Raw genomic sequence first — 13,523 nt, 5'->3', positions numbered from 1 at the left:
GCAGGATAAAACCATCAGTAGATGGAAAGTACAGGCTCTATGGCTTCAAGCTCTAAAGCCCTCCACTTCACTCCACATTGAACAGAGTCAAGGAAACACAGATATTCCTTGTTTGCACAAAGTATTTTCCAAGAATGGCAGAAGTTCTCTTTGGGAGGATGCTATAGGAAGCATGCTTCCTTTGCACATCCCTTGTGTCTACCTCCCTGTCAGCAATGCTGAGAACAGACATAAAATTGCACAGACTCAAAAGTGGCTGCACAGGAAAACAAACAGTCAGAAGAGGAAGAAAAAAAATATAAAAGGCTGAAAATAGACTTTGGCAACTACAAGTAATAGGAACCTAAAACTTGTTCTCTCCAATGAGTCTATACTATTGAGAAGATTCTATGGATGGATCTAGCATACATTGAGGGATTTCTACAATTCTCTGTTTTCCCTCAAATCTTTTCTGTTGCACACACAGAATGAGGGCTTCCAAGTGGGAAAACTTCAACTTAGCTTCAACATTTACTGAACCCAGGGTTTCAGTGTCAGGCTTGACCCAATGGCTTAGTTTTAAGAGAGCTGATTTGACCTGCCTATTCTTTGTATCTGGTGACAACACTGGGCACAAGGGATACATGACTGATGGTTTGCAACAAAATAGCTATTACTTGGTGTGAGATCACTATCATAATCTGAACAAGATTTGCATTTTGCTGCAGATAAGGGGGAGTCTGGGAGTAGGGAGGTGATGGTGTCAACAGCAGGAGTGTGGGAACAAGACCAAGCACAGGAAAGGTAATCTTTATAGCAATCTCCTAATGCTGAAGGAGTAAGAATATGGAAGTTGCAACCCCACAGTCTAAGTACTTCTTCTTCCCCTTCCCAAAAGCTCTTTAGAAAGGACAGAAGAAAGAGAATCACCCAATAAATTTAAAATGCCTCCCCCCTCACCTAAACTCTCAGAGACAGTGATATAGGACTACAGACTGAATGAAAAAAAATTTTTCCAGTAATTCAGAGCTGCTGACTCAACATGAAAAATGTCTTTATATTTTCCTTATAAAAAATCAAGTTTCATAATATAATGTTCATATAAACTAAGTATTATATTAGAAGTATATCATATCTTAAAAAATTTAAAAGTCTATGAGTTTATATTGACTAAATAGTCAGTAATCAGAGGAAAAAGACCCCAACAATACTGGAAGCAACAAACCAACAGCACTGTGGATCAAATGCTTTTGTACATATGCACACACTGCTCTCACAATTCTGTTATGATGTACAGAATGACTGGAGGAATAAAATATCATTCAGTAAAGTGAGGATGACAAAATCTGTCAAAGGAAGGATGTTAGAAGTAAAAATAAGTTCCAGCAAAGTATCAACTGAATACATGTTTTGTTTATCCATAAAATGACCCTACAAGATGGAGGATTATTCTGTTTGGTTCCAGCGCGCTTTTCTGGATGGACTGGAAGGGATGTTTATGTTTTCGAAACTCAACGATCTCTGTTGAAGCATCATTAAATCAAAAACCCAACCAAACCAAACCCAGATTAGTGCCAAGCAATCTTCAAGGAGAAGAGAATGAGTATGATTGAAGTTGAGATTTGAAAAAACAAATCTGTGTGTCGATAAATATAGTGATCAGGATGAGAGAGAGGTGTCAGACAGAAAAACCTGCTGCAATGTTTGTTGCTGCCAGAACACCAAAAATAAAGCCTAGGAGAGCTTGTTCAAAAATTGTTAGGGAAAGTTGCAGAGCACTACAGATTGATAAAATTTTTATCTTCAGAAGTGTATAATTTGGGTGGACAACAAGCAACAACACAAGAATCCTACACCGAACGTTCCTATAGCAAGATAACTGCTTGTATCTCCAGCAATGCAAGATCACAAATGCTGCATTCTTCTCTACCACATGCTATCTTTTCCAAGTATCAGTTTTGTCAGGGATGAAGTCTGTTTAGGAGGTTTCTGGCCCTTCCCTAACATGTTCCTTCTGCCTTCCCCCATTTCTGTAGGCACACACCCTCGTGTTTAGACTGGTAGTTGTTTAGAAGGAAAGGAGACAGCAAAGTGGCTTGGATTAAACCCCTCTCTCTCGTAGTATCTTCTCCTCCCAAGGCTAACAACTCCCTTGCAGCAAAGGTATGGGAATAACCAAATGGGCAGAAAAAAGCAAATGGCACAGAGAAGGAACTTCACATGCAAACCTCACTCCTCAGAAAACTGCAGTCTCAGTCTCGTCTTGTGAGTACAGACCTTGGTATTGAATTAGGAAGCATCATCAGACTTTTAATCACTGTTTACTTTAATTAAGCACAGGGTACTAATGTATTCAGATAGTAAATGCCAGTCTAAACAACACAAGTAATGGCATTCAGGCTACCTCTGGGAAAGTCTGCATCGGTATCTAAAAAGCATAGTTACGTCTGTCTTGCTTTCCTCATTCCTGCGGAAAGGGCTGCAGAAATGGCATAGACACAGGCAAGCTCATACTTATCTCCTTCTCTACTTAAGGCTACTAAGAATTAAGACAATACTTTAAAAGTCAAAACACTTATAAGAAGCCATCACATTGCCAAATTAAGGTGGAAAAAGTTACTGGATTATGAAGAGTGAGGAAATTAGTAAGATTTTACAACATACATGAGGAGATGAAATGTAGGAATAGTCTCAGCAACAATAGAGAAAAGGACTGAAAATTTGCTGTGCTGTGAGAAAGCGAGGAGGAAGAGCTGGATATCAAATTTATAGGTCTTTTGAGCTCTTGAGTGAGAAATTTGGAGAAGGTAAAATGTCATCATCAGTCTCAGCTGACTTGCTATTCTATTGCCAGATGGGACCATTATCATCTGATTGAATTATAATCATGTCAAAACTCTACTTGGATCCAGGAATTAGCTTTCAGGAAAACCCTGAGTCAAGGTAGAGCTTTCCTGCCTTTGTGATCTGTAGAACACATGATCTGAAATGGGATTTAAATATTTGTCTTTGGCTCTCTGAAACACATTAGTATGAGCATTTGTTACTATTGGTAACTTCTGTGGCTTATCTCCATATTTTTCTTCTCTTTGCTTCTTTCTAATAGACAAGTTGGTCACCTAAAAGGAATAGGTCTTAATAGTTTAACTATTAAATTAAATGCAACTATTTAACTAATAGTTTAAAATATAGTATGTTTTTTACTCACTGGCAATTCTTGGGAACAGAGAGATAAGAGAAGATTCATTTTGGAATTACTTGAAAACAAGTAAAAAGCAAAAAGGCCAGCAAAGCAAAAAGTCAAATGTCTGGTTTATACCACATGCAAATTTTAGATAGCATTTCAGCACTAAACGCATACTATGTCTTGTCTCAGGCAACTGATTTTCCTAAAATACAAACTTATTGCAAATAGCAGTGAGATCTGACTTAAAAACTTGTGCAGTTCTTGACAAACTATCTTAAAAAAGAAAAAGTAAGCCTGTAGAATTTGTTATTATGACAGAATTTTCAATTGTGAAACTTTTCAACTGTAAATAAAAAAGGTTAAAGGAGAAGATGCTGAAGTATACCTTCTGGGCTCATTCACTCAATTCTTCATAGTGTTTTAGAAGATGAGGAGGCAGTCACAGAAATTGCATTTATTCCAAGAAAAATCTTTGGAACAACAGTTCTGGTGGTAATTTCCAACTAGACACGAGACATTTTACTGCTGCTGGCATGTCTTTCTCTTTGAAGGAGCAGAAGTCAGACTTCTGACATACAAAGCAATTAGATCACCCAATCAGGAATAGTTCAGCTTTAAATTTAAAATTGTAGCAGACTAAGGGCAATTCTAACAGAATTGCTCAGAAATTGGCATTGGTTTCCACAACCCTTTTACATTCATTGCTACCAGAATTTATGCAGGTAAGTTTGCAGCATCAAGAAGCCATGAGTTATCTCTCTGTGTCACACACGTATTCACTACAATTGGATAATTATTCCCTTTTTCCTTTTTTTAAGAATTAACAAGTGTGGTTATGCAAGTCTTGCATCATTCTCATGCATTTCTCCTGGAAGGAATGCCTGAAGCTGTTCATGAGCTACCCTGCACAGTATCCCACTGCTGCTTCCAGATGTATCTAGTATGGACAGCACTGTATCTTTGTGCTGTTGCACAAAGGCACAGTACAGCTTTCTGTTTGAAAAACACTTCCTTAGCATGTCACAGTTTACCATCTCAAATTTATTATAATTTATTTTGAATACAAGTATTTCTGTATATTCAAGCTGTATACTCTTATATCTTCAGTGTGTAAATCACAGGCAGTGTAGAAAACAGCATATTCTCATTAAGGAAAGGCTCAGCTGCAAATAAGTTATCCCAGTGAAAACACTTTTATCTGTTAATACCTTATAATCATAAAGAATAAGGAAATAATGCTCCTCAGATGGGATTTCCAAGATGAGACTTATAAAAGGGTGCCTAACTCCCCTAGATATTACAGCCTCCAACAACAGATACAGGCTTAGAGTGTGTTTCATTTACAGATAAAAGCAGAGGAGGCTGGATGTAGCTTTCATTTCCAGAAGAGCTTTGTTGTGGTTACTCTGCTGAGTAGGAACTGTGATTCCCTGCAACATTTAGCCCTTGAGAAAAAGAAGCAGGAGACAAATCATGTGAGGAGTGGTAGGGAATAACAAAAGATTGAACAATTCTTCGAGCTTGAACATGTTTTACTATATTTTCATCTCTGTTTGGCCAGGTGGTAGTTGAAACACATTAAATGAAAAGCTATGTGGGAGTGTAACACTATGTTACAGTTGCACTTCGTGCATACACTTCTTATCTCTTTAGGAACTTATTCCAGATGTTTCAGGAGAGGAAAATAAAACAATTATCTTGGTCATGTTTTAAGATAAGCTCTCAGCAGGTCTGGAAAATGTTTTAATCTGGCCTTCCAGCTTCTTCAGCAAATTCCCTATAGCATTAATTTTCTAAAACTGTTTATGCCCCATTTTACTTTCTCTGCTATTTAATGTAGGGAGGGAATTCAGCAAACATGATAATAAAAACGCATCAATATTAAGTGGAAAACACTTTTTAGTGTTTTACATCAGTAAAATATGGCAGCAGACTGTTGGAACTCCTATACATAATTAAGAAAAAGCTTATGATTTTAATTAATCACTTTCTACTGATATATAGATTATAAAATGAAGTTTTACATAAAGAGAACACTTAGTAAAATCCTTATGGCAAAATACAATTTCAGCGTCATCATTACAACATCAATATTTATCAGCCTAGGTAGGTAGAATTCTGCTTGTTAAATCAGGGATAGAGGGAAACACTAAATCTCAAGAGATGCTTTAAAAGTAAGGGGAAATTGCATCAGCTATTTTAGGTTTCTTGTGGAAACCAACAATCCACAGACCCTGTGTGAATCCAAACAAATGAGTAGTGAATCTACAGGACAACACATATCACCTGTTCCTTATAGGGACCTGTTAGAAGAAAAACTTGTTTTTCAAAATGCAGTGCAGGGGAAGGGAAGGGAAGGGAAGGGAAGGGAAGGGAAGGGAAGGGAAGGGAAGGGAAGGGAAGGGAAGGGAAGGGAAGGGAAGGGAAGGGAAGGGAAGGGAAGGGAAGGGAAGGGAAGGGAAGGGAAGGGAAGGGAAGGGAAGGGAAGGGAAGGGAAGGGAAGGGAAGGGAAGGGAAGGGAAGGGAAGGGAAGATGTTGTGTCATCTCTATCATATTTGTAGGTTTTGCCTGTAATTCTCAGACCTCCAGGTCCATTCATTGATCACTTAATGAATACCTGACATCTCTCCCTACACTGCTTGCCACAGACAGCCTGTCCCTTCCAGCAGTGGTCAGCACACACAGTACCAGGACTCAGGGTCTTTTCTACCTTCTTTGGTTTTGTTTATTCAGTTGCACTGATAAAGGCACATTTCCAATGTTAGATAGCTGCTATAAGCTCAGTACTGTCACATGATATATGATGCCACAAATCTTGCTGAATTGTCCTTCTTTTCTTCAGTCTAGGACCTTTTCAGACATTTTTTCTAGCTGTCCTGATTTCATTACAGCAAATGTCATATCTCCTTTAGCTTACAATTTCCCAGTCACAGAATTCAGGCAGCTACTTTAATGTAATGTTAAATTTTTAAAAAGACTTTCACATTATACATCCATTCGCTTTTTAAGAGTAATTTCAAAATACTGTTATGTCCTGACCAATTTTATTAGTACTTCTCCCCCCTTTCCTGTGATCAAAATTAACATCTGTACAAAGAATACACCCTCTCTTTTAGAGGACTACTTTTCATCTTGAATCATGCATAGAATATGCCTTCTAACTCTATCTAGTGTAAATAATGTGTAAAATAATCAAAGCATCATCATGACCTGACAGCAGAAGCCTTTTGATGAATAGAGTTTTATGCAGGATTATCATATGACATTTCCAAACTACATTATATTTGAGTCATATAGTATTGCATTAAATTCTTCCACCATGCTGGATTTGTACATTCAGCAAGTTATCAGCGTTCTCCTTTGTGGACAGATTTTTACAGCAATTGCAATCGAAAGCAGAAGTACAAAAGGAAAGCAGTGCAGAGGAAGGATATTCTACTAATGAAGAACCAGATCTTGTTCTCATTATGTTGTGTTATTTATTTTGCTGTTTAGTTCTAACAGTTTTGTTGGATTTGTTCAGTACAGCAGATGCTGCACTGAACTGATACAGCCCCTAAATGTTATATTTTAGAATGCTGGATATGCTGAAGAACACAATGGTGTAACTACATATCAGCTAAGTTGCAAGAAATGCCTTCTGTTTCACATCACTACATGCCATTCATAATAGTCAAATTCTCTTCATCCTACAGTTTCTCTACAAGTCACCTAAAAATGCAGCACTTTCCCCAAAATTCAACAACTACTGTGAATGATGCCTTCAGAGTACATGTATTGCAGCAAATGACAGCCAACTGAGTGATAGCCACACCTTCATTCCAAATGCAATCACACACCTTAAAAAGTGTGTAGTTTAGCACAGAGAGGCTTTTGTGCCAGAGCAAACACAGAGACTCATCTGATCTTTGGCATCCATAAGAAATTCAGTTCATTGAGTTCCTCAGTTTATCTAAAGAATGAAGCTGAAACATCAGTACAGAGAATAATACTACAAAATGACAGGACAGGATGGATAGGATAGGATAGGATAGGATAGGATAGGATAGGATAGGATAGGATAGGATGGGATGGGATGGGATGGGATGGGATGGGATGGGATAGGATAGGATAGGATAGGATAGGATAGGATAGGATAGGATAGGATAGGATAGGATAGGGAGAAACAGCAGTTCTTAACAGCTAATTGATTGTTCCAGCTTTATGTATGGCATAATGATGGTGGTGACCATCTATCAAGAACATTAAGCAATATTCGCTTAGTTGCAAAATTATAAAAGCCTATTTGCAATAGAGAATTCTTTCAGAGAACAGGTGCAAAACAACCCAAACACTCATGTACCCTCAAAGGAGTGCTTTAGCTTGGATTAAGAATACCAGTAAAGAAAGAAGAGTAGTCTGAGAGTAAGATAACACATGAGAAACAGAAATACAAAAAGAAACTGAAAGCAACAGGATGAAAGATGAAACAATAGGACTGAAAGGAAGAAAATGCATATGTAACAAACACAAGTAAGTGGAGAAAAGAGAGAGTGTAAGAACAGTAGAAGGGGAAGAAAAAAATAAAAAAAATCTGCCGTAGCATGTTCTTCTTCCTTCCTAGACTCTGCTCTACCATCCTGTCTTGGGCTGGCTTACCCTAGCTCACAAGAAAACCCTATATTTACCACTGGTATGGAGCAGTGTACACCAAAAAGCAGATTTTTAACTGATTTTTCACAGACAAAACCATTCCAGGACTTTTATCTCCTTTGAAGAAATTACTGAGACAACAGAGTGGAGGAGAAGGAGGAAGAATGGAGAAGGGGTGAAGAATGGTGATAGAGACTAATGCAGGGCTCAGTAGTGTCCCCAAGGCTGGTGGTCATTCTTAGCCAAAAGTCAGAAAGGCTAAGATCCAATTCCCACTTCCTACCATGCACCAGAGGTGCAGTGATATGGTGTTTCTCAGCCAATGAACTCCCCATGCAAACAATCCTCTCATCAGAATTCTAACCTCTACTGTGGTTTAAAATATGTTACTTTTCCACTGAAAATGTTGTGCAAATTCCTAATTAAAGAAACACACTTCATCTTCTCTGCCCTGAACTAATACTGCCTATTCTGCATACAGGAAAAGAACACTTAAAATAATAAAATAAAATAAAAAAACAAAGTAAAATAAAATAAAATAAATATAAATCAATAGCTCTAAAACAGAATTATCTCCATTTGCCCTTCCTTTATCAAGAACTATGTCTCTAGAGGTCCCTTCTAACCTTTCTCATTCTTGAACTAGCTCAAAGAATCATGGCCTCTGATGGAACTTAATTGCTTATCACAGTCTAAAATCTAATGGAAACAGCCGAGTATAAAATAATGTGGTTCAATTGATATCAGAAAAAAGAGCATTGCTTAAGAACTTAAAACACTTTGGCTGCTAAATCCCCTGTATATTCTCAATTATATCCACCAAATCCAGAGCTAACTGACAATTTACGAAGTGGTAAATTCTATCTGAATTTATCCAGAATAGTAAAGATTATTTTTCAACATTCTGTTCTAGCAATTATTTCTGTAGCCAGGTTTTGGGTGAGAAAATGTGGTACTAGGTTTCCTACTTTTGGCAATAAATATAACCCTTATAACATTATACACTTAAAACATGGCAAAAAGAAAATCTCCCTTCTTAATAAATGTGAGTTGATGTAAGTATTTCCTGTTCAAATGAGTATAATCATGTCTTAGTTTGGAATACTTTAGTATCACAAGTGATAACAAAAAATATTTGGATGAATACAGTAATGAAGAGGTTAAATCTGATTGTAATTAGATTTCAGTATGCATGGTCATGTGGCTAATAGTAAATTTTCCTTGATTAACTGATCCTGTTTGTTAAGAGCTCCTATTAACATTAGCACACTCAATGTCGGCTGTGGAGACACACCATGGACCAGTGCAAGATTAATGAAGGCAGGTACGCATGCTGATTAGAATGTGGCAGTTTAATAAACTCTTCTAACATTAAATTATTTAATGCATTCATGCTCATGTAGGCTATTCAATGGTCAGCTTGACCACCTATGTGTTAATATTGGGAATTGAAATGCAGAGGATGGAAGAAATATAGCAGTGGATGAGGTAATTAGCTCTCATGTCTGATAAATGGGGCAATACCTATGTGTATACATGTTTTAGCACATCACAAATGGTGCTTTCATTAACTGGAATCTCTTGCTGAAAATTTTCTGAACGTTTAGTTTGATTTTGATCCCATAAACAATTTAGCTAACTACTATATCCAGAGTCTACTTAATATTTGAAGCAAATCTATAGCAAGCTATAGTGATAAAACACATTGTTAAAATACAACACAAAAATTATCACTGAAGCTTTGAAGTTATTTCGATGTTCTTCCAGTGCACTGCTTTGAAACAAAGATAATATTTAATAAACATTACCTGGAAAGTTACATGCTGTGGGCTGACTCATGTTTTATCTTGTGTATTCCTCTCCCAAGTGTCACTAACAAGTGGTTGTTATATTTGCAGGAAAGTTGCTAACAAAGATTCCAAGCCAAACAGTTGCTTTTCCAAGCAGTACCAGCATCATCTAAGTGTGCACTTGGGTTACATTCCATCTTCTTATGGGGCAACACAAGTCCCATGTCATATACTGTATCAATTCACATTCAAAGCAACAGAAAACAAAGGCAAGGTTTTGATGTAAGGTGTGGGTTGGATAATATGATGCATTTTGCCTTCAGTGACATCCAAAACATATCAGTAAGAGAGCTGAGGACCAGCCTGGTAGTCCTTCTGCCCAACCCCTTTTGCTGGCATTTGAATCTCTTTTTAGATCATTTAGTAAATCTAAATAAATGACAGAAATGGCTGATGGGCTTCAATTCAACACAATGTCCAGCTTTAAAATCCTTAACAAAATATAACCTTGCTAAAGCACTTTGGTGAATGAGCACTTTACTTATTGACTGTGGTCTCTGTCCATTCATTTACAGTAAGCCACTCATTTCAAATAGCTTTTCTAACATTTTAAAGATTAAAATGTTATAAAATGAATAGCTCTAGTACTGATCAGCCACGTAAGTGCATATTACTAGAATTTAATTAGCCAAGCTATTACGTCATTCCCAATAGTACAATGTGACAACATTGATGAAAAAAACCCATCAGTCCAGGCCTAGGAATCTTTCCTAAACATAGGACTACTCAATAGGATTGGGGTGGAAACTGTGCCTTTCCTGATAAATTTTGGGTTCTATCACTGCAAAAGATTTTAAAAAATCAGTGTATTGAAGGTGTAGCTGAGACAGAGAGACATCCATAAAATGTAGGCAGCACTTTAAGGCAAAAAAAGTAGTACATTGTTAGCTGCTTATGCTTCCTTAAGTCATCTGAAGGATTCATAGCATAGTTGTTCATTTCATAGCTGTAAAAGAAGAAAGGAAAAAAAATGCAAACAAAAAAAATGCAAACAAACAAAGAAAAAAAAAAAAAGACAAGACTTCAGAAAATAAATTGATCTAAAAGAATGCTTTTGCTGAATTTTGCTGGAAAGCATGATGGAGGCATGTAAGCAATGAGCAGCAAGTAAGCCTGAGTTTGTGTAAGGTCAGAGAAGTCTACAGAATGTCCTGGCAATGCTGCTACATGGAGTTTGGTGATAAGAACAGAGAAACTGTTTCTGGCTGGCTGATGTTTCCTATGTGCAAGCACAACAGGATTTTATCAATGAAAAAGATTACTTCACAGAATTACTCATCTCAATTTCTTCCCTAATTGGAGCTATCAGATGATCCTAAGTTTCTATCTGTCTTCTTGGATCAACTAGAGTGACACCATTTTTCATCTGCAACTACTTAAAAAAATTATTTTAATAGTAAAATAAGAAAAAATATGTCACACCCCTTATTCTAAGGGAACAGACTTCATTAGCTTCCTTCCCTCACCTGCAATGCAATATTTAATTTAAAAATCTGCCTTTTCTGACTTGGATCTCAGGAGGTTGCATCGGATTTCATCTGGTTTCACCGCATGTCCCATGCTCTTCCTCTGGGCGGTGCCTGCTCCTTGAGACTGGTGCTCTGCTGCATGCCAAATTGTACTCACAGTGTGCCTAGAAAAGACTGCTAATCATCAGGTAGGGGCAAGAAGACTGGCAGTAAGAGAAGAGCATACAGATCCATTCCAAATCAAAGACAGGAAATAAATTATTTGAGGGGACAGCATCAAGGGAAAAAGCACCAATAAAAGTAAAGAAAAGTAAAGCAGTATTGGAAGAGATGAAGAGAATGTGAAAGCAACATAAGGGAAATGAGATGGAGGCAAAGTCACAAAAGGAGGATTCACATGCTTGCAAGCTTTGACTTAATCCTTAGCAGTAGCTCCTGAGCACTTGTTGGAATATATGATTTTATGACGTGGCAGAGAGGAATTCTAAGACGGGGAAGATGCCATTTCAATTAAAGGAAACCTTCCCAAAAAATCCTTTCAGAGTCTGTGTGAGCATTAAGCAAGATCTGTGGGTGCTGACAGATCACAGAGCCCCATGTCTTTGAGGCCATGTGCCATATGATGCATGGATGAGCATCCTGAAGTTTGATCACTTGGCCTGTTTTCACAGATCAGGAGATAAGGATAGATGATTCTAATACATGGCAGGATTAACAGGAGCCATTGTCAGCTGAACTGCCTACATCTTCCTAAGCAGCTTCCTTTAGCTTGTAAAGGCTTTGACAGTTGGCATTCTCAGATGCAGATTTCTAGAACAGAACTGCAAGGTGTGTGATATTGTATTCTCTGACAAGCCTAGGATTCTGAATATCACAAAGACACAAGGACTGCATTGCATTAGGTAATTTTCTGAAGTTGCTGTACTTATTCCTGTGCTTGTCTAATCCTCTCCTCGCTCCTCTATAATCTCTCCAGGTCCCCCTCCAATGCCCTTCCAATTACAGTTCCATGCTGCCCATCATGTCGTCAGTTGGGAGATACTAGGTTTGGATTAGCACTAAATTCCCTTAAGTCTCTCAAAGTCTCCACCTGGGTATGAAGTAAGCCTGAAACTTTAATTATATCTGCCCAGCTGATACAAGTTTTTTTCTTCCCAGCTAGACATTTGTGTTTCAGGAGACCAGACCAGTTAGCATATATCTTCTGAGCATGAACTAGCAAAAAATTTGAAAGAAAAGCTCCCTGAACAAATTAACTAATACTGTATGGTATTTTTGGTCTTGAACTGTGGTGGTTTTCTATGTGTGGTGGCACATTTTTCACAAGTAGCTGCTGTACAAACAGCTCTCAACGTAAATTATGTTGAAGTCTGCTCACTTCAAATGATCAGTGAAATCAAGCAGATCATGGTTTTGGTGAAGTTGCCAAAATTCTTACATGTACATATGCATTGATTAGCTAAATCCTACTGAGAAAGACACAGGGGCAGTTGAGTGAGTTCAAGCTTTGCCTTCCTCCAGAGCACACCTATGGCCACTCCACAGGCACCGCTGAGAAACATAAGCCAATGAATATCATGTTCCATTTCCAGCATTTCCTCAGTTGTGCTGTGCTCTACTTGCATTACTTCTGTGAGCTGTTCTGAATCAACATAGACTTTGGAAAGATAAGACTCTCTTTTACTATTTCAGAAATAGACTCTCTTTAATTTTCTGTTCTAGTATCAAAAATAGTAAAAGGGTTTATTATGTGTCAGGAAGTCTTCACAGCCTAATCTGACTTAATTATCAATATAACTAAAATACTTTTAATAACAATAAAACAGCACAAATCAGTAAGGTCACATAAAAATCCAAAATATAACTGCATTGCAGTGCCTTAATATAACTAAACCAGAGAAATATAGTCTCTAATTTCCTTTAAAACCCACTCAGAAATACCAGCAGAGAAATTAAATATTGACTTGTTTTGTCTGATGGTGGCTCTCATCTCACTTTATGTGAAACTACCTGGGTCAGATGGACAGATAATTTGCCTACTGACAGCTCATGCCCTTGCTTTATTAATCTGTTTGTCTTTAAGAGTAGGTTTTTCAGGCCGAGACCCCCAAGGGAAGCCACTTAAACAGAATACTCTTTGTTGGCATAAAAGTGGCCATGACATGGCAGTCACCTTCCCCCCCACACACATTTATCCTGGAGAGAATGCAAGGTTTGGTTAGGAAACACCATCTGTGCAGCTACCTAAAAAGTACTCTTACCCATTCCACCACACAGCTGCTACCAGGCAAAGGATGAAGGTTCATGGGATGTCTCTGGTCCAGGGATGAAGGATGACTCTTGGATTCAACCATGTGGCCTCAAAGCTTGTGTCTGTAGAAGCATTTATTGGTGCAAAGAGAATA

The 13,523-nt window shown here is 37.7% G+C and overlaps 1 protein-coding gene across 13 annotated transcripts in view; it reads right to left on the bottom strand.

Moving 5' to 3' along the window:
• The window catches only part of LOC128811770 (uncharacterized), a 499,902-nt gene that overhangs the window by 293,396 nt on the left and 192,983 nt on the right, over nucleotides 1–13,523 (bottom strand). For 2 of the 13 annotated variants that reach the window (XR_008438457.1, XR_008438460.1), the window contains one exon: nucleotides 13,380–13,491. The exons of 10 other annotated variants lie outside the window; for them this stretch is intronic. The gene's annotated coding sequence lies outside the window, so the exon portion shown is untranslated. Of the gene's footprint in view, nucleotides 1–4,574; nucleotides 4,612–13,379; nucleotides 13,492–13,523 lie in introns of those variants that run through there. One more of the 13 variants, XR_008438471.1, reaches the window with a different exon arrangement.

This window comes from Vidua macroura, chromosome 9, assembly GCF_024509145.1.
Source record: "Vidua macroura isolate BioBank_ID:100142 chromosome 9, ASM2450914v1, whole genome shotgun sequence".
Taxonomy (NCBI): Eukaryota; Metazoa; Chordata; class Aves; order Passeriformes; family Viduidae; genus Vidua; species Vidua macroura.
The sequence above is the reverse complement of the archived record's forward strand: the minus strand, read 5'-3'. Positions and strand labels throughout refer to the sequence as shown.